The sequence below is a fragment of the Condylura cristata genome, unplaced genomic scaffold, assembly GCF_000260355.1.
Source record: "Condylura cristata isolate star-nosed mole 26May11 unplaced genomic scaffold, ConCri1.0 scaffold00023, whole genome shotgun sequence".
Taxonomy (NCBI): Eukaryota; Metazoa; Chordata; class Mammalia; order Eulipotyphla; family Talpidae; genus Condylura; species Condylura cristata.
In genome coordinates, this window is record NW_004567124.1 from 28,205,237 (window position 1) to 28,226,411 (window position 21,175).

A 21,175-nucleotide genomic window follows, 5' to 3' on the forward strand; every position below is an offset into this window, starting at 1 on the left:
TGATAATTGACTGTGTGGATCTTTTTTTTTTCCTTTAAAGAAGTTTTATAATTTTAGGTAGTAAATCCATCATTTTTTCTATTGTTGCATCTGGATTTCATGACCTCTTTAGTAAAGCTCCAAGATTCTAAAAATACTCACCCATTTTCTTACAATGTTTTTATGGCATCACTTGTTTTTTACATTTAAATTATCGATCCCTGTGGAATATATTTAGGATAAACTGTGTGCTTTCTGCACCAGTAAAGCAACCTTTTACAATCCAGACTTTTAAAAATCCTTTCTCTTCTTCATATCACTAAAATCTCTTATGCTTAGAGTCCCTCTTAAAACATGTCACTTCTCGCATAGCTAAACACAAAGACAAATGGAAAAGGTGAAAAAATTGTTTGAGATAATACCCATCACCCATTTTCCAGGAAACTTAGCCTGACTTCTCTGCACACTAGTCCCTTGGAACAGGGCTCACTTTCATGGCAGTTACAATTATTCTCAAGTTTTGGTGGTGAAAGAGGCAAGAATATTTTCTCCTCCCCATTTTTACAGCAGATGCCAGGAGAGGGGAAGTAACAGGCCCAAGGTCACAGAGCAATTTAGATGTTGAAATCCAAGGTTCTGAGCCTGCTGGAGTAATCATCCAACATCATGTACAAAGCACAGGTAGAAAGCATTCTTCTGATTGCATCACTTACTAAATTACATAATCCACAACAAAAACAGCTAGAGGGCAGTGGACAGGGTATAAAACTCAGCCCACTGAAATGTGCAGATGTTTCAGTGAATTGGGAGAAGGGCCTGCTCATAGAAATCATATATAATATTTGACAATGTGAGTCAGACTTGGGCATCATTCAAGATTAATCTTATCCGTTTAATGAAATCGCTGATTGTTTTGACTTGTTCTTCCCTGCCTGTTCCAAGTTGCCTGACAGTGCGTTATAGAGACGGTTTCGCTGGTCTGACGCTCTGTTCTGAAATGCTGAATTATGGAGTCCATTAAGAAGTTCAGAAGATCTGTTTGGAGAGGCAGGAATCCAGTAAAGCTTCTAATTTTTCCATGATGACTGATGGATTTGGAGCACTCTTAAGGGGTGGCTGTATAATGCTAAGTGTTTTGCGTGTGCCAGCTTTGTCACCTTGCATGAACCCTGTAACTACCTTTTATTCCAACCTCAGATTCACAGACTGCTTCTGAGGGAAAGAGGTTTTTGACTTTGGACGTTGGGTGAGGCTGGTGGAGGGAGAAGAGGAGAGGGGAAGCAGGCATGGATGAAGACCTGCCTGTGTCTTAATTACCGGCAAGATTTGCTGCTTCGTTTCATAGGTCATTGGGCTTCTTCCAGAAATGCTGTTTTGCAAAGGGTGTGTGTGTGGGGGGGGGGGGGTAGTGCAGGGCCTCTGCTGAATAGGATACTCCTCCCCAGCAACAGGATATAGGAGAGTTCAACCCCAGGAAGAACCCTGTGTTCAAAATGGTGGGAAGAAGTCGGAAATGGCCTCTGTCTGACCAGCTACTATTTTCTCTAAATTCGAGTGACTCTGGGGATTGCCCCCAGCACCTCATAATACTGGGAGGAGACTGTGTTTAATCTTAGGTGCCTGAAGTTCTTCAGTTAGTCTGTGGTTTATGTGGTCAGTGCTGACAGTACCAGCTCCATTGGAGTTACAGGCAGTGATTGTGCTGGTCATAGAAATGGTTCATTCCTTGATGTGCTTTCAAGTGCTGTGTCCTATGAATCCTGTTGGCAAGAAAACCATCCTCCACCCTAGCACTTAGTTAATAAATATAGCTTGAAAGGCAGCCAAAAATGCTTATGTTTGCTGTGCTGTTAGATTCCTTCTTGAAAGGAAAAAGCTCTTCTGAATATGTGATGCACAAAAGATTCTATTAATTAGGAGAACTTAAAATGTCTCCCTATAGAATAAAGAAAAAATAATAGCCTGCATTGCTATTCCGCAGCTCCTTTGTTGGACAAAGTTTACTGCTCTTGCTTCTAGCAAAGAAATTGCCGCTCTGACCTCTCAGTTGTCTCTTATCCTTGCTCTGTGCACACACAACTATTCATTAATGTCAACAAGACTTATGAGTGCATAGCCGCTGGGGTGGAGGCCAGGGGACTAGATCCCAAAGTCAACATCTTTGCAATACATTCCAAGATGAAAATGATCAAAGTCCCATTACTCTTCAATGACTAACAGAAAACAAAGTAGCGCATTCAGGACACAGGTTAAAAATGAATTAGAAGATCTTAAATTTTCCCCCAGTAATGTGTTCATCTATGCACCAGGCTCTAAAACAGTTCAAGTCAAACTTGTCGCTAGGTGTAAAGGGTCCACAGATCTCACTTTGAAACTTAGAATTTCTGGAAAGAAATGTAAACTTCCAAAAAATACAGGAGAAAAGAGCAGTCATGCAGTTAGAAACCTGGTACTAAAGATTCTAGAACACACATGATTAGAAGAAGAAAGGTGGAGACAGGGAGTGGCCTTCATGCTTCTGAAGGGATGGAAGGATTTCTTGGCCTCTTCCTGCCTTGAGGAGTCTCTAATTAGCCTGATGAGTACGTTAAGAAGATCTACTCTCGGCTCTACAGAAAATGCCCTTAGAGTCCCATCTCATTCTGAGGAATAGGGCTCTCCCTTTAGCCCTTGCACTCTATGGTCTGTGCACCTCTACATATTTATATCCCACTCTCCTCCACTCTGAGCCTGATGAAGTTGACATCTGTGGACTAAATCACCTGGATTCCCTTGTGTCTGACTTCTGTTTGTGTTTGGCTCATGGGAAGGACTGACAGGAAGACAGTGGGCAGCAGGAAAGTCCGTGGCTTATTCGCCACTGCCTTTCCAGTCAGTCCTCAGGTTATTAATGGCTGCTGGGACTCTACAGCTCTACTGGCATCCAGCAGCTATAGCCTTGCTTGTAAGACCTAGGAAGCAGGAGGAGTACCTCTCCAACTAGCCCAGGGACGCTTTTCCATCCTTTGTTGACATTCCTTAGCAATAATTAGTCTTGTCGTTCATACTTTTGAAAAGTGGGATTTCTGCAAGAATGATGACATGTGCATGTATGTGCAGCAGCAAGACTCAGTGTCTGACTTGGATCCTGGATGCTGGATCCTGACAGCTGTGTTGTTCTGCCTTTGGCCATGTGATTCCAGGCCTCTACTTGGAATCGATAACCATGCTGTGCTCTGACTGTGCCCCCCGGTGATGTGAAATGCTAAGTGGCAACCTTGAAGTACCTGCTGACTCTTTCTTGCTTTGGATAATTTAAATAAGTCTCCTGGAGGACTTGGCATACTAAGTCTTTGCCTATATATTTAATCTTCACAAAATACTTACTATCTCAATCCTCATTTCACAATAAATAATTACTATCTAAATCCTCATTTCATACATGAGAAAGTGCAGAAAAAATTGCTGTAGGATGCCCAGCTGGAAAGAGCAGAGATTCAAACTCTGTTCTGCTCGAAACCACTAATCTATGGACTAACTGATTGTCTGGCTTGATTCTCGGAGCTCACTGTAATTGTCTGCCACGTTTCTATATACTCTGATGCTTCCTTTGTGTTTTCTAAACCACAGGGCATTCTAGCTATTCAAATTACTCACTGGGCTTCTAGTCCTGACCCGTCTTCTGTTGCTCTCAGACTGGAACTTGATTTCTGTCTTAGTCTGCTGGGACTGCCACAGTAAAATACAGTAAAATACAAGACTGGGGACTACACAACAGAAATTTCATTCTCACAGTTCTGGAGTCTGTGAAGTCCAGCATGTAGATGCTGGCAAGAAAGTTTTATTCTGAGGCCTCTTCTCCTGCCTTGTAGCTAGCTGCCATCTTAACTATGTGCTCACATGCTTACTATGTGCTTCTCTTTGTATGTATATGGAGAGAGAAGAAGAGCTACTTCTGTGTCTATTCTTCTTGTTATATGGACTCTGATTTTATAGAATTAGGGCTTCACCCTTAGGTCTCACTGGACCACTATTATACTTCCCTAGGGCCCTGCCTACAAATACAGTATACTGAGGTTGGGCTCAAACATGAATTTGGGGGTTGGTGGGGGTGGGGGACAGACACAATGTAGAACATAACAATTTATCTTCTTAGGAACCTGGACTTAGCACTAATTCCTGACCCATTCTGTTCAAAATAAAAATTAGACCCGGGCCCTCCCTGGTGGCACAGTGGGTTAAAGCACAGCACTAAGAAGCTAAAGCCACTCAAGTATGAGTTCAATCCCCGCCTGCCCCGGCGGTGACCCACATGGCACGGTAGACCTCTTCCTGACCTGCGTGCTGCTCCCCTCAGCAGTGTGCTTCATCAGTCTACCTGTTCTGCTCCCCACTCTGTCTCTGGTGAATCCTCTCACTGCCCCTGCACCTCTGGCCTATACCCCAGTTCTGTATGCATAAGTAAATAAATCTTTTTAAAAAAATTTAGACCCAGTACGGCAGGAAAAGAATTCTTTCCTTGATACCTAATAAGGTAACATATCTTTACAAATTCTTAAAATATATGTAAATTTTGTTTTTAATAGGCCAGGATTTAGAATTTAAAACTATACACAATTTAAACTATACACATCTGTGGGCGTTTGTAAAACAATTATCATTACAGCATCCTTTCTCCACTTCAGGTGGGACACTATGCCATCCTAGTAAGATGTGGCCTATGTGATATTTAATCTTTTTATGTTGAATTTATGCATTTCTGAAGTGGTCAAGATTTACTTTTACCATATGAGAAGGGTGTGGAAAGGAGAGCTGATGATAGCAGATAAAAACTGATTGGAGGTGGGTCCTCTCTGGTGGCACAGTGGGTTAAAGCGCAGCACTATGAAGCTATCTGAAGTCACTGCAGCAAGAGTTCACTCTCGGCCAGGGAGGTGACCCACATGGCATGGCAGACCTCTCCTGACCTGCTCGCTGCTCTCCTTAGCTCTACTTCATCAATTAGCCTGTTCTACTCTCCACTCTCTCTCTGGTGACTCCTCTTACTGCCCCTGTGCCTCTGGCCTGTACCCCAGTTATGTAGGCATAAATAATAATAAAATCTTAAAAGAACTGATTGGGGCCCTCCCTGGTGGCGCAGTGGGTTAAAGCACTGCACTAAGAAGCTAAAGCCACTTCCTCATGAGTTCGATTCCCGCCTGCCCCGGAGGTGACCACATGGCGTGGCAGACCTCTCCTGACCCGCCCGCTGCTCCCCTCAGCAGTGTTCTTCGTCGATCTGCCTGTTCTGCTCCCCACTCTGTCCCTGGTGAATCCTCTCACCCTCCGCATCTCTGGCCTGTACCCCAGTTCTGTGTAAATAAATAAATAAATCTTTAAAAAAAAAAAAACTGATTGGAGGTGATTAATTAAGGAAAGGTAAAAGGAAAGCTGGCATGGTGGAGAGATGGGGCTATTGGGGGAAAAGGATGTCCTGAACAAACTCCACAAATAGGTTTTATGGACCCCACCCCTACCCCAGATCAAAGAGACTCAAGACACCAAGGACTGCCAAGCAGCCAGGCTTGGTATATAACTAGACATGGGGCCTTGAAAGTTCTTGGTGTTTTGCTCGCTTTCAGCATGCTATTGGGGTTCCAGCTCAGCAGAACTGGTAGGATGCATTTCACCAATTTCTCTCTCTCTTTTTCTCTGAGTCATTCCTTTTTTCTTTCCCCCTTTTGTAAGTAAACCTTTATTAACCTTTTTGTGTGTGTCTGCAGTTGACTCTTACTATAAGTCCCTTTTAAGGGTGTGGGTAAGGAACCACAGTCAGGCCAACCCATTTCACATTGGGGTTGCCCGGTAAACAGGGTGAGGAAACATTTTGTCCTCTGATAAGTATCTACTTTATGACAAATCGTATGATGAAAAAAGTGTTTACCTCCCTTTTCCTACCTCTACTACTTTTTCATTCCCCTAAATCGGGTGAGCTTTACAATTTTCTGCTTAATTATATCTCTAGAGAAGAAGAGATTTGTTATCTACTGTGGACTAGGTTGAAGTTAGTTAGCTCCTAATGTAAGTTCAACATTTGTTGATGAAGAGTTTTCAAACTTCATGTTATCACAATTTTCAAATAATTGGCTGGTCTAGATATACCATAGTTCTCCAGAAGAGCAGTTTATAAATTTGCTTGAAAAAAGAAAATCAGTATTTTTAAACATAGAACAAAAAGTTGAAGAAAAGAACTTAGAATGATTTTCTATATATATATATATTTTTTAAAAGATCACCTTATGTAGCTATATAATGTGTCAAGTTAGACGAATCTTTATTTGTGTTTTGTTGAGTTTAGTGTACACACTCGAAAGGAAACTATTAGCTTTAGTAGAGCTGGCTATCTGAGAGTTTACTTCAGAGTAGGCAATCCAAACTGCCTGTGTCTCCATAAAGTCCTGGGTATGTTTTGCACTGAAAGGTAATAGAAAGAAGAAAAGAGATTGAGTCCCCTGGACAGCTATGGGTCATTCTGGGGCAATTGTTTCTTGGGCTTTTTGAGGCAAAAATTCTTTTTGAGACACACCGATAAGATATTCAATACACTGGTGTGTCCTAATATTACTGGTGTGGAAAATCCTGGTCTGTTATTACTCTGATCTTTTCAGGAAGCAGCGACCACAGTCTTTTCCAGAAACCTCTTTGAGTTTGCAGTTCTCTCAATATCACATAGTTCTCTATAATTAATGCCAATCACTTATGCTGAGTCTAACCCCATTGTCTTTTGTTCTAGCTACACTTAAGCTAAAAGTCAGCTAGCCTGAATAATGATTCTTGTCATTGAAAACTTCCTCTTCCCGTTATTAAATATGTTTTCCCTCTGTAAGTTATAAAAAGACAAAAAAAAAGATGAAAACTATTAGATTGAAAGTCTTCAGGATGTTCCTTGTAGCCTCTGACTCTGAGGTTTATCTTTCTTACCTTCTCGAAGAAGGGAATATATGGACACAAAACTGGAACGTGTCATAAAGGAGAGATTTAGTAAATCAGAAAGTCAAATGCTAATGGCATGGGGAAATTATCACATTTTGCAGTGGGTGTGATTAAACTATAACATATAACTCCGATCTTCATACAAGCCCAAAAGTAGCACAGGGAAGTTGCTTATGTGAAAAGCCATTTTTCTTTTCTTTTCTTCATGAGAGTGTGTGCGTGTGGGGGGGAGACTTTCTGCTCTTAGATGTCGACCTTTATAACTTCCTCATTGAAACTGTGAGGCTTCAAAGTTAATGTTTCCCTCAGGGAATTTCCTTGACAGGCCAAACAGTTCTTGCCTTTTTGTTCAGAAGTTGGGAAATGCTCAAGGGAATTCCCTCAGCCACACCTCTTCCCAGATTATCTCACCACTCTACCCTGGAATGTGGGACCAATGGGTCCTATGACCAGAGGAACTTCTGGGGAACACAGTATGGGTGTGCCCCTTCTAGAACTTTGCTTTGTCTTTTCTGAAACAATTTGATTGAGCTGGTGTTCCAGCACAGAGATGCTGTGAAAAGACTCTGGGAGTATATCCCAAGGATATTGGGATTAGGCACCGTGTGCTCCAAAAACCAGAAGGGATAAAACCTCATTCATTCACTTGTATTGATAGATACTTGAGATGGTTAACTTTATGTGTCAACTTGACTGGAAAATAGTACCCAGAAAGTTGCTCAAATATTAACATGGTAGATCTTACCATGAAGGTGTGTTTTCAGATGCAATCAACATTTACTTTGATAGATGCTGAGTGGAGTAGGTCCCCCCTCTAAAATCTGAGAGACTTGATAGAAAAAAAGAGTGACCTACCCCAAAGAAAATGGAATTCTGATAGTAGGCTGCCCTTGGGCTCAAGTAGGAAAGCTTTTCTGGGTCTCCTGCCTACCGAGGCCTCAGTGCAGATTTTAGATTTGCCCAGCTTCCAAAATTCTATGAGTCAGTTCCTTAAAATCTCTCTCCATACAACACACACACACACACACACACACACACACACACACACACACACATTATTGCTCTGTCATCTGGAGAATTCTGACTAATACAGTACTGATCGCACTTATAAATGCTATGTCTTCAAACTTAATTAGACACTTTTTAAAGATAGCTATTCATATTATACCTGATAAATTGGTAGTGCTGTTCTTTCAGGCTATCATTCCACAGGAGTCTGATGTGAAATACAGAGTCATAGGTGAGACCTTACATAGCGATTTATTTCCTTCACCTTGGCTTTCTGAAACTATTATGTTATTACTAGGCTTAAAATTCTTTATGTCATGGGCCCTCCCTGGTGGCGCAATGGGTTAGAACACAGCACTGCAAGCTAATGCAGCCACCTCAGTGCGAGTTCCATCCGTGGCCCTACTTTTCTAAAAAAAAAAAAAAATTACTTATGTCTTTTAAGAAAAAGATCAGTGTAATTAAGGTAGCCTTAATTATTGTGTGGCCATGTAATTATTCAAATACAGACACTTTTGAGAGCTAAAGAGAATGTTATTAACAAGATCATTGACTCGCGGAGAAGGCCAGGTCTGATTCCTGCCTTCCCTCACTAGCTCCAGTCCTGTCCACTCACCTTACTCCAGTGCCCAACTTCTTCCTGCCATGGTGGCCTTTGTACATGCTGAACTCTGACTGGGATCCAACCCCCTCCCCCCCCAAGGGTCCCCAGTCTGCCTGGCTAATGCCCCCTCATCCTTGAGATTTAGCTCAAATACCACTCACTGAAGGAAGCCTCCTTGGTTCCCTGGAAAAGTTAGTATGCTCCCAAAGTAGTATGTTGTTTCCTTTGTGGCACTTAGTGTTTTATAATTCTACATTTTTATTTTTTTTGGATCATGATCAGACCTCCCTGACTTCACCAGGCTTCACCCTGGCAGAATTTTATCTATGCTTCCAATGCTTCTGTGCTTGGCAAGTAGTAAATGTTCCCCTCTCCCATCAAACATTTATTGATTAAATAAATGAATGAATCCTAAACACCTATTAAACTCCTTAAAATAAGTGTTTCATTGATTAGTAGTTAAGGAGACCAGTGCTTATTAATATGCCCTTGGTCACACAGTGACAAAACCAAGATATAAGCTTAGGGCTGTTAGTTCAGGGCACTGCCCTTTTCCAACATCAATCTGCCTTTCTTTGCAGCCCCTAGAAACTGAAGGCAAGATGACTTAAATAAAACACTAGGATCTGTGAACTTTTTCATTACTGAAAACACACCCCAATCCTCAATACTACTAAGGGAAATAAGATATCTATCCATGTACTGTTTTTCAGATTGGAGCCAAACCTGCATTGTCTGCAAATCATGGTACCTCTGTCCTGGGAATACTCGACCATCAGAGTGAAGCCTATCAGTTAAAGGTGAGATAAGCATGTGAAGAATTTTCTTTAGTCCCAGAATTTAGAGGGTGAGAAAAAAATCACATGAAGGGAAGAAGCAGGTCAAATGCATGACACCTTTACATTTCATAAAAATGCAGATTAAATTCCATGCCTATTTTTCTACAACTCAAAGGTGTTTTTGATATAATTATAAAGAATCAAAGCAATTGCATTTTAGTTGATTCCTAAATAGCAAACCCAATCCTGGTTGTCAAGTAGATAATCCCACTTCATTTTAGAAACACAATGGCTTAAGAATTGTGCAACCTTCCTTAGGTATCATAAAATGAGCAGACAGCTCAGACAGGGAAACTGGCAAAAATCTAATCAAATTGGCCTTACAATAATGTCTCCTGAATTTTCAGACCCACAGGGCAGTTTCACAGCCAAGTCTGCAAGGCTTGAAAAAACCCGGTTAGACTGGAAGTGCTGACACAAGCCCAGCAGAGAGAATGGCCTCACTATGTTGCTGCAACAATCTGGGGAGAAAAAATGAATCATTTTTTTTGTGTGTGCATTAATCTTCAAGTTGCGTCTACGTGACTTGAGAAACCAACTGAACCCAACACAACTTGGCCATGCAAATCGTGTGTGCATTCCTAGTGAATAGGGTCCTTGATCACATTCATACTAATTATGCTGTTCTCAAAAAGATCTGAGCTAAGTCCGAACATGTTAAGAATGTTCAGTGGGGAAAAAAAAAAAAGAAAAAAACAACGGTGGAAAATTTTGCTTCTCTGTTATAAAAACAGAAGAAGTAAAGGCTTACGGGAATAGCCAGTTAAGACATTTTCAGGCAACTGCTTCTACTGAGGTGAAGAACGCTAATATATTAGTTGTTATTAGATGAGCAGCTGCTGGTTAGTTTTGGGCAAAGAACTTAAGTTACTTTAGGAAGAATCATTTTTGTAGTACCTGTGCTTCTGCAGGACTTGTTTTTTGCCCTCTTTATTTATCTTCTCTTTTTCTATTTATTTACTTTTACCAGGACCAAGTTAACAGGTATTTGTGTTTTTTGCTTTACTTTCCATATCTGCACTTTCACACCCAACCAATTAGAAGACTTGCAAGAGGACAAGAAATATGACTTGTGACTCTTTTAAGTGAGCTGCAATGAATATTGCAAATGCAAAATGCACATTAACAGACTACAGTGCTATTTATTAATTAGTGATTGGTATTATATGAGAACTGGGAAGAAGAGATACCTTGGGGAAAATAATAATAAAAAATGACAGCTCGGGCCCTCCCTGGTGGTGCAGTGGGTTAAAGCACAACACTATGAAGCTGTCTGCAGCCACTGCAATGCAAGTTCGATTCCCAGCCCAGAAGGTAACCCACATGTTGTGACAGACCTCTCCTGATCTGCCTGCTGCTCCCCTCAGCAGTGTACTTTGAAGATCTGCCTGTTCTGCTACCTGCTCTGTCTCTGGTGAATCCTCTCACTACCCCTACACCTCTAACCTATACCCCAGTTCTTGTGTGTATAAATAAATAAATCTTAAAAAAAATGACAGCTCTTGAAATTTATACAACCACCTAGACCTGAGATTGTGTGCTTTATTATTAGCCTTTTGAAGACTAGTGCTCTTAGCCTGTTCAGGTCACCTGTCAAACTAAATTGGCAGCATTGTTTTCCCTTCAGAGGAGCACTCGAGAGTCCCAGTTACCCGTGTGATCATCACACAAGGCCCTGCAGTTGGCAATCTTAGTTGTTCCAGTTACAGGCAATGTGAACTTGGGCAAAGATCTCTCTCCCTAAGGGAAATGGTCTAGACAAACCTTGAATCCCCATGGCCAGAGGGTGTTCTGGGTGCTAGTCGCAGGCCTTGTGTAGGGAGTGGTTCATTGAAGGGACTGGGACAGAACCTACTGAAAGTCATACTGCATTTCTTGGCTGTAGCAGAGAAGCTCAAGAAGAGTGGCACTTGGTGTTTGGGTCACGACTTTATCTGATAGTACTCATTTTATTTTGGGGAAGTAGAACAGAGACTAGCAATCAACTATCTGGATCAAGAAATCGTTTCTTATACTTTGACGGTTGGTGGTAATTCTGCCTATGCACCAGTAGTCTTAAAACTACTACTGAAGTTGCTACTGGAAATTCCAGTGTTATCTCCACACCCTTGAACTTAAGAGAACTGTGGAAACCCCCAATGTTTTTTCCTCCACATTGACCCATAGAGGAAATTACCATCCTCTATACCCTTCTAGGTTTTTCAGGATTGGGGAAGTGGGATTAAATGACATTTTTGAGAAGTCCATATGAATCACTCTAAAAATCAAGATTTCGCCTTAGATATCTCACATTCTAAATGATCTTATGCACTTTGGTGTTCTCTCTGTTTTATGTGGTTGACATAGTGTCTGTCACCAGTCATACTCAGATATAGTGGCTGATCCTAAGAAAATATTGTCCTTTTAAAAATGAGTGAAGCTGGGCCCTCCCTGGTGGCACAGCAGGTTAGAGAGCAGCACTAAGGAGCTAAAGCCACTTCAGCATGAGTTCTATCCCCTGCCCCAGCACAGCAGACCTCTCCCGACCCCCCCTCCCCCGCTGCTCCCCTCAGCAGTGTACTTCGTCGATCTGCCTGTTCTGCTCCCCACTCTGTCTCCGGTGAATCCTCTCACCACCCCTGCACTTCTGGCCTGTACCCCAGTTCTGTGTGCACAAATAAATAAATAGATCTTTAAAAAAAAAAAAATGAGTGAAGCTGCTTACCAAAGGGTAACAGCACAAGTAGAAGCAGAATCTTGGGGCTTTAGGTCCCATTGGTTTGATGTCTCTGAAAAGTCTTTTCAGGATTGGGAAGCCAAGAGCTGGCACATGGCAGTCTTCTCGTTTTTACTCTTACTGAAATGTGTTATGTCATCTGACTCTATGGAAGTAAATTTATTTTTAAAAATTAATGGGAATTTGTATTACAAAGGATGCAGCATTTTAACAACACTGCATGATTCAGTGAATCATTTCAGAGAGTACTTACAAAACAGGTATTTCCCTCAGGCCACACCAGTCATGGGACAGAGCTGAGATGTCCTACTGTAGAAAGTTGATTTTTCTGCTCCCCTTGCCCGTGACCTGTGGGAACTTCCAACTCCATTCAATCCTTTCCTCTGCTCAGACAAGTGAGGGAATCCCTGGGGGATGAGCATCTTAGGAACTGCAGGCTTTCTTTTTCTTTTTATTTATTTATACATACAGGAGCTGGGGTGTAGGCCAGAGGTGTGGAGGATGAGAGGAATCACCAGAGACAGAGGTGGGAGCAGAACAAACAGGTTTACTGAAATACACCGCTGAGGGCAAGACAGAAGAAGTCTGCTGTAACATGTGGATTAACTCCCTGGCCGGGTTTTGAACTCGTGCTGCAGTGAGTGGCTGGTGATAGCTTGATAGTGCTAAGACTTAACCCCTGCAACCAACAGGGATATCCCAGAACTGTAGTCTTTCCATCATACTTCATCACAGTGTCTGCCCACACCAGGGTCAGGCCACGAATCCAGATGCCTGCCTTTTCTGTTGTCCTTTCTCCTGTCTTTTCTCCTGTCTTTTCTGCTGTCTTTTCTCCTGTCTTTTCTACTGTCTTTCTCCTGTCTTTTCTGCTGTCTTTTCTCCTGTCTTGGGTGCCGCCCATGCCAAGGCAGAATGCTTTTCTTTTCCTGTGGCAGTCGCTAATATGTTCCCCATTTCTATAATTTTTCACCTGATGGCTATTATAGACATGGAATGTGCAAGAATCTTTCTCAGGGGCATCCTTTCTTCTTGCAGCTCATGTCAGCTAGTTCTATCAAGGGCTTCTGAGGAGTGAGGTGCCTAACAAAGGACTGTCCTGGTCTGGCCTCCTTTCTTCCCCTCAGGACAATCTCAGGGTTCCTTCCTCTAGCTATTTCTTCCTGCCTTTATTAGTAGGTTCCTTCCAAAAATAGAAACAGCAAGATTTGGGTAGGATGAGGACAGCTAGCTTGCATCATACTTGCTTGAAAGGGGGAAGAAACCGTGATATTAGTACATAAAGTAAAGAAATCACTCAAATATAAACCTAACCTTAATTCTGGCCACCTAAGAGACTTTTAATTAATCAGTTATTTTTTTAACTAATGGACTATATTTAAGAAAGGCTTCAAGTTTACAGAAAATTGAATAGATAGTATAGAGTTTTTTATGAACACCCTTTCCCCACTTGGTGGTTTGGAGTGTTCAGTTTTGAACTAATGATTTTCTGGAAGAACAAGTACAATCTTGCAAGAAAATACATTTCTGATCCAGTGAACCACTGATAGACATGCAGGAAAATGAATACCACCAACATTCTAAGTAGATCAGTTATCACCTGGCCCACAAGATATTTATACAGGTAGCTTATTAAAGGTACTTAATTGCAGAGTAGTTTCTTTTTCTTTTTTTAAAGGTTAAGCATCCTTTTTAAAAATATTTATTTATTTACGCATATAAGAACTGGAGTAAAGGCCAGAGGGGTGAGAGGATTCACCAGAGACAAAGTGGGGAAGCAGAACAGGCAGACTGACAGAGTCACTGCTGAGGGGAGCAGCAGGTGGGTCAGGAGAGGTCTGCCACACCATGTGGGTCAGCTCCCTGGGAATAGAAATTATGCTGCAATGCCTGTGAATCACTTCTTAGTGCTGCACTTGAACCTGTTGTGCCACCAGGAAGGCCCAGCATATAGACATTTGTTTATGCATACAGTACTGGGGTACAGGCCAGAGGTGCAAGGGCAGTGAGAGGATTCACCAGAGACAGAGTGGGGAGCAGAACAGGCAGATCAATGAAGTACACTGCTGAGGGGAGCAGCAGGCGGGTCAGGAGAGGTCTGCCGCGCCATGTGGGTCACCTCTGGGGCTTGGGATCCAACTCACACTAAAGTGGCTGCAACCAGCTTGCCGTGCTGAACTTTAACTCATTGTGCCACCAGGGAGTGCCCTGCAGAATATTTTCAATCATTCAGATAAGAGAGACAAATAGTGAAGAACATTTATTTTATGTTTTTCTCATTTAAGAGAGGTTTCATATGTTGAGTACTATTTAAACAATCACTAGAATTTTCTAATTGCCCATCACCTTTTTCAGTTGCTTCTGTTTTGGGTTCCCATTCTGTTCCAGACCATTTGTTCAGAACCACAAATTGATTCTTAAGAGCTACCTGTGGTTGAAGTACGTGGAGCACAGCAGGTGCTACTTTAACTGTGTGGCTTCATCTCTCTGCAGCTACATCCCTAATGCCTTGAAAGGGCCAGGGAGTTCGACATCTTCTCTAATGATCTAGTAATGGCTGGAAAAGGTTGTTGAAGAGGTTGTAAATATTTGTTAATTGATTGTCAACAGAGAAAGAGGCTTTTACTCCTCTACAGTGGATGAGAGGAGGGTAAGAGAGGAAGCTTTTACACATCCGTTTGATTTCAGCTATTTAAGGTCTCATGCTTTGAGGTCCCAGATACTCATTTCAAATATGGACCTGTTATTTCACCGTCAAAAAAAAAAAAAAAAAAAAAAGAAAGAAAGAGAGATAGATAGATTAACTAAACATTTTCTAAGTTTCACTCTATAACAGAGGGAAATGTACAAATAGTTACCATGTTGGACAAGGCTAAACACACTCTTCATGAACAGAAATGAACTTTTAATTTTAATCCACAAAAGGAAGATAGAGTAGGTGGAGTAGGCAGCTGGTGATGTCGTGAGATGTGAACAGTACCAAAAGACTTGCCTGCACAAAAATATCTCTCCCTTGGGTCTATCCTAGATACTGAAAGGCAGTCAGCTATTGGATCTGCTCTCCTGGATAACAATATTGTCTCCATTAAGTGCCATTAAAACATACATTTATTCCTGGTGAAAGGTATATGTATAAATACATTGGGAAAGATTGAATTGTTTGTGTGTGTTTAGTTCTCTGTAAATTTATTATGTCTGGTGTAGCTACCACCATAGTCAAGATACAGAGATGGAAGCTGAGATCCATCACGAGAGTCCCCCTTTACATACAGTTAATTACCTTCCTCCTTTGCTAATTCCCCACCCTATCTTATGGCAAACACTAATATATTTTCCAGTTTTGTAACTTTTCATCTCAAGAATGTTATAGACATAGAATCAACAGCCTAGAAACTTTGGAGATTGACTTTTTTTCACCTAGTGTATTTCCCTTGAAAACCCCTCTGTTAAGGAGGGTTTGTAACTAAGGAGAAGGATGTCCTAAAGGAAGTCTGCAGTCTTGTGGACTCCCCCTACTCCGGCTTTCTGGGCCCTATACCCTACTCCAGTGATTGAAAACTACAACTCCCAGCAGTACCAGGGAGAGAACTGCAAGGACCCAAGGGTGGAGCTAAGCAGGAATTCTGGGACTTTGGGGGATAAATAGGGTACCTTATCATCTCTCGCTCTCTTGCTTGGGAAACGACTCTCCAGACTGCAAGATCAGGGGCTTTTGGTTACTTTGTTACCAGAGCTCCAAGTCAGCTGAGGCGGTAAGATATTCCAGTTGTTTCCTTTTCTTTTCCCTTTTTGTAAATAAACCCATTTTGACCCTTTTGTGTGTGCCTGCAGTATAACTGAATTTTAAGTGCGTGGGTGAGGCCCCACAGATAGGAGGCCCAGTTCACACTGGGCTGCCCTGTAACACTTCTAGTTGTATGTATTGACAGTTTGTGGAGTGGGTGAGCCTGAGACTGGGACTCCAGTGGGAGTCTCAACCAGGCCCACTGGATGCCCCAAAGCAAAGGGCTCCATTTCAGGAGTCAGATGGGCTGCAGTTGGCCCTCCACACTCAGTCATTGGATGGCAGTAGCCTGAGGAGAATGTGGCCTATTAAAGGCTGAAGCCAATTCAAGGTGTGGCAGCTGTAGGCTGTCAGCCAACTACATTCCTTGCAGCAGGTTTTTTCCTGACAGGAGACCTCTTGGGCACTGAGCTGTAACTGCTATGATTCCTTTCTTTGTCTTTGGTAGCACTGACATGCTTGAATGATAGTCTCCTCTCCTTTCTCATTAATAGAACATTCTTCATTTTGGGTGTGTGTGATGTTTAAGCCAGAGATTTTCAAACTTTTTTTTTCCACACTCTTTTTCTGATAATTACTTATTAGCATCCCTTTGAACTGGTGCTTTACAGAACCGACTTTGGGAAAACTGCACATGTTGGTGTTTCTATGGGAACTTTTGTTTAGTGGTCTTCCTCTGTCTTCCAAATTCAAACTTGGCAGTGTCTTAAGTGACCACGCTCTTTCCCCATGTTATTTCTCTGCCATCATACCACTCAGACAAGTTGTGTTGATTGACTTGTTCAGCCTCCCCAAGCTAATGTAGAAGATGTTCAACAGATGAACATATGAAGTACCGCACTGTTTCCAAAGGACAATATCTCTAGTCATTCTAATGATATTGTCTACATTTTATTCACATGGAACCAAAATTTTATGGACAAATGACTAAGACAATGCACAAGAAATAAGAGGGGTGAATATAGTACAGAGGAAGAAATGCAGCATATCCTCTTACATTCTGGTACCAAAGCCTCAACAGGGATTCTTTTTTTTTTTTTTTTTTAAGGGATTCTTTTTTTTTTTATTTATTTATTTAGTCATACAGAACTGGGGTATAGGCCAGAGGTGCAGGGGCAGTGAGAGGCGTCACCAGAGGCAGAGTGGTGGGCAGAACAGGCAGATCAATGAAGCACACTGCTGAGGGGAGCAGCCGACGGGTCAGGAGAGGTCTGCCGCACCATGTGGGTCACCTCCCAGGGCTGGGATTGAACTCATGCTGAAGTGGCTTTAACTTCTTAGTGCTGTGCTTTAACCCACTGCACCACCAGGGAGGGCCGATCAACAGGGACCCTTACTGAGTCTGAGTAGCAGGTCACTGAATGACAACAAGCACAGTTCCATGAAGATGCCATGTGGACACAGAAGCTCAGTATTGGTGGTGAGACTGAGCACTGAGAGTTTATGTGCCTCATTCAAAGTTGAAGAATTGGAATGAGGAATGATTATCCTGGGCAAGCTAAAACTTCACTCTTACAAATGAAGTTGCTTGAAGGATTTTTATGTAGAGGAGAGGCTCAGTATTACAAGGAAAAAGTATAGAGAGAAGACTACTGGAAGAGAGCTCTGCCTATTCTTTTTCATTCCAAACAATTTTTTGTTGTTCCCAAACTTGTATACATCATTTCTGCACAATAGAAACCTTCACATTAACCTGCCCAATGCCCCACCCAACCAGGACCCCACTTTAGAATTCAGAATCTTCAGCCCCTTGGGAGGTCTCACACTACATCCCAATACTTGTTTTATTACAGTACTCATTAAAGTTATAGATTTCACTCTTCCTGAGAAAATTTTTGATAAATATTGCAACTCAATACATCATCAATAAAAAATATTTTTTCCTTAGTGTGTTTTCTCCCCAAAGTAACCTGATGTCTATCTCTTAATTTAATTCTGAATGAACTTGTTATGAAGAGACAACTTTTTTCCTTTTGATATTTTTATTTTTTACTTATTTGGGTTTTTTTCTTTTTTCTTTTTTTTGAGGTAATGTTGGTTCACAGCACAGTATATATTTTAGGAGTACAGGTTCCTATCTCTTCAAATAAATGTTGCCACCTTTTACCTGCTACCAATACCAATAACCATCTCACCTAATTTTAGTGCCTGAGCTGGAGTCCAAGGGTGTTAGTTTTTTTTCTGTTTCTTTGCTTGGTTTCTTTATGTTCCATACATGTATGAAATCTATGGTTTTTGTCTTTTTATTGATTTATTTCACTTAACATGATCCCCTTCAATTCCATTCTATGGCAAATAGCAAGATTTCATCTTTCCTTGTAGTACTCCAGTAGTACTCCAGTGTGTGTGTATGTGTGTGTGTATGTCGGTGTGTGTGTGTATATATAATAGCTTATCCATTTTTGGGCTGTTAGGTAGTTTCCATAGCTTGCAGTAAATAGTGCTGCAATGAACATAGGAGTATGCATTCCTATGTTTTCAAATTATATTTGAAATTATAAATTTGTATATATCTTTTCAAATTAGTGGTTTTATAATCTTTGTATAGATACCTAGGGGTGGAATTGCTCAATCAGATGACGGAATTATCTTTAATATTTTAAGAAAATTTCATACTGTTTTCATAGAAATTGAACCATTCTGCGTTTCCACTAATATTACACATGGATTCCTTTTTCTCCATACCCTCAACAACACTTATTTTTTTTCTGTCTTTTTTTTTTTTTTTTTTGTATAAGCCATTCTCAAACTTGCCAGGTATTATTGTGTGTGTGTGTTTTTTTTAAGAGTTATTTTATGCATGCAAGAGCTGAGGGGTTGAGATGAGGGTGGTAAGAGACTCATCAGAGACAGAGTGAGGCGCAGAAAAGGCAGATTGACTGAAATACACTGCTGAGGGGAGCAGTGGGTGAGAAATAGGAAAGGTCTGCTGCACCATGTGGTTTAGCTCCTTGGCTGGGAGTGAAATTGTGTTGCACTAGGTGTTGCTAGCTTGACAGTGCTGAGGCTTAACCCCTGTGCCACCAGGAAGCCCTCATTGTAGTTTTGATTTGCATTTCCCTAATAATAAGTGACCATGAGAATTGTTCATGTCTCTGCTGATCATCTGTCCATCTTTGGAAGATAAGTGTCTATTCAGATTTTTGACTTTTTTTTTATTATTGGTTTATGTGTTTTTTGTTTTCAGTTCTTTATAGATCTTATATACTAACCCCTTGTTGGATACATGATGTCATGCTTTTTAGAAAGATGTCATCTTGGTTTACCGATAGTTTCTTTCACTGTGTAGAAGCTTTTTAGTTACCACTGTGTGGACCACCTGTTTATTTTTGCTTTCTTATCATTGTAGTCAAATCCCCAAGAACATCACTGAAATCAATGTTGTGGAGTGTTTTGCCTGTTTTCTTCTATTATTTTATGGCTTAAGGTATCACATCCAATTCTTTGATCCATTTTGAATTATTTTGTATATGTGGTGTATAATGCTTTAAATTTAAACATGCACAACTCAATGTTATTTCATTAGAATAATAAAGGCTTGTGGCAGATTATAACTACCAAAAATTGCCATATTACTTATACTCCTGCATGCTCTTTCAGAACCCTGTTATTTGGAGGTCATTAGGTAGTTTCTTTTCCCTCCTTGAATGTGGGTGGGCTTGTGACTTCTACAACCAGTAGATTATGACAGAAGTGATGTTTTGACTTCTGAGACTAGGGCATGGAAAGGATACTGCTTCTACCTGTCTATCTCTTTTGTAGTCACGATATTGTGAAGTAGTCATGTCACATGGAGAGGCCATGTATAAATGTTCCAGTCAGTAGCTCCTGTTAATTTCCCAGCCAACAGCTAGCACTTTCTGTGAGCCAATGAGCCTTTGGATGATTTCAGTGTCAGACTTCAAATCTTTCATCATCACATGTCTAGGAGCAGGTACAACCATTCCTTCTGTGCCTTGACCAAATTCCTGACCTTCAGAATTCTTGAACATAATGAATGGTTCTTTCACGCCACTAAGTTGTCTAACAATTTTTTTTTAAAATATGTATTTATTTGTGCATACAGAACTGGGGTACAGGCCAGAGGCTCAGGGGCAGTGAGAGGCTTCACCAGAGACAGAGTGGGGAGCAGAACAGGCAGATCAACGAAGTACACTGCTGAGGGGAGCAGTGGGAGGGTCAGGAGAGGTCCACCACACCATGTGGTCACCTCTGGGGCAGGCGGGGATCGAACTCATGCGGAAGTGTTTTTTAGTTTCTTAGTGCTGTGCTTTAACCCGCTGGGCTACCAGGGAGGGCCAGTCTAACAATTTTTAATGTAAACAGAGTTACTGAAATAAAGCTTTTGATTGAATTCAATACCGTCATCAGTTGATCATTCAACAGATAGGTGCCAACAGATTGGTCTACTAAGATCAAAAGACCCTTACAGACTTGTGACATTTGCAAGAGCACACACACATAAAATATCAATATCAAATATATTCTTTGCCCTTGAGGAATCCAGTAATATAGTAGAGGAACCCAAATATAGAAGTGCAAAACGATGACTAACAATCTGTGTAGGTGTCAAATGAAATATTAAGCACGTGCTCTAAAGGAGCTGGGTGGAGGGAGAGAGCATGCTCAGTAAAGTCGAGACTGGGCTTTATTATGTAGCAACATAGCAACATCCCTGCTCTGCTTTCCTCTCCTCTCCCTGCACAGTTTATACTCTGTTCTTTGACCAGAAAAGACAAGTTTGAGATTGAAGGAAGATTAGCAGATGTTTCGTGAGAAAGGTGAAGGTATTTTAAGTAGATTGGAAAATCAAGTGTGGGGGTCTAGCATACTGGGTAACCAACACAGTATCAATTGCTTATATGTATAAGTATCTACTTTACAAGAACTTCTATTGACACAATCATATGGAGTCTTCTTAATGACCCTATGATAGTCACACAATATCTCTATTTTGTGAATAAGGAGATTTAGACCCAGAAGTCTAAAATTACTTTCATTTTATTAGAAATTTCTGGAAAGGTAGTTGGCAATGAAAGGAAAAAGAAGAGAATTAATGTTTAATGAACATCTACCAAATGCCAGACATTTTGCTTGTTAATTTTCATAACTTACTTAGCCACCTGAAATCTAATTTTATGACAAACTTAGAACTAATTGTTATTCTCCTGGTTTAGAGATGAGGAAATTGAGCCTTAAAGACATCCAGTAACTTGTTTAATTTCATACATGTAGTTAGTCAGGAAGTAGGAACAGACATTTTCAGATGCAATGGCGTGTTCAGCAAACCTCCTACA

The 21,175-nt window shown here is 41.1% G+C and overlaps 1 long non-coding RNA gene across 1 annotated transcript in view; it reads left to right on the top strand.

Annotated features, from left to right (window-relative positions):
• Positions 1–10,604, top strand: part of LOC105853997 — a 49,265-nt gene extending 38,661 nt beyond the window's left edge. The window contains exons 4-5 of the long non-coding RNA XR_001145727.1: positions 9,256–9,342; positions 9,729–10,604. This is a non-coding gene — a long non-coding RNA (uncharacterized LOC105853997). The remainder of the gene's footprint in view (positions 1–9,255; positions 9,343–9,728) is intronic.
• The last annotated feature ends 10,571 nt before the right edge of the window (positions 10,605–21,175 follow it).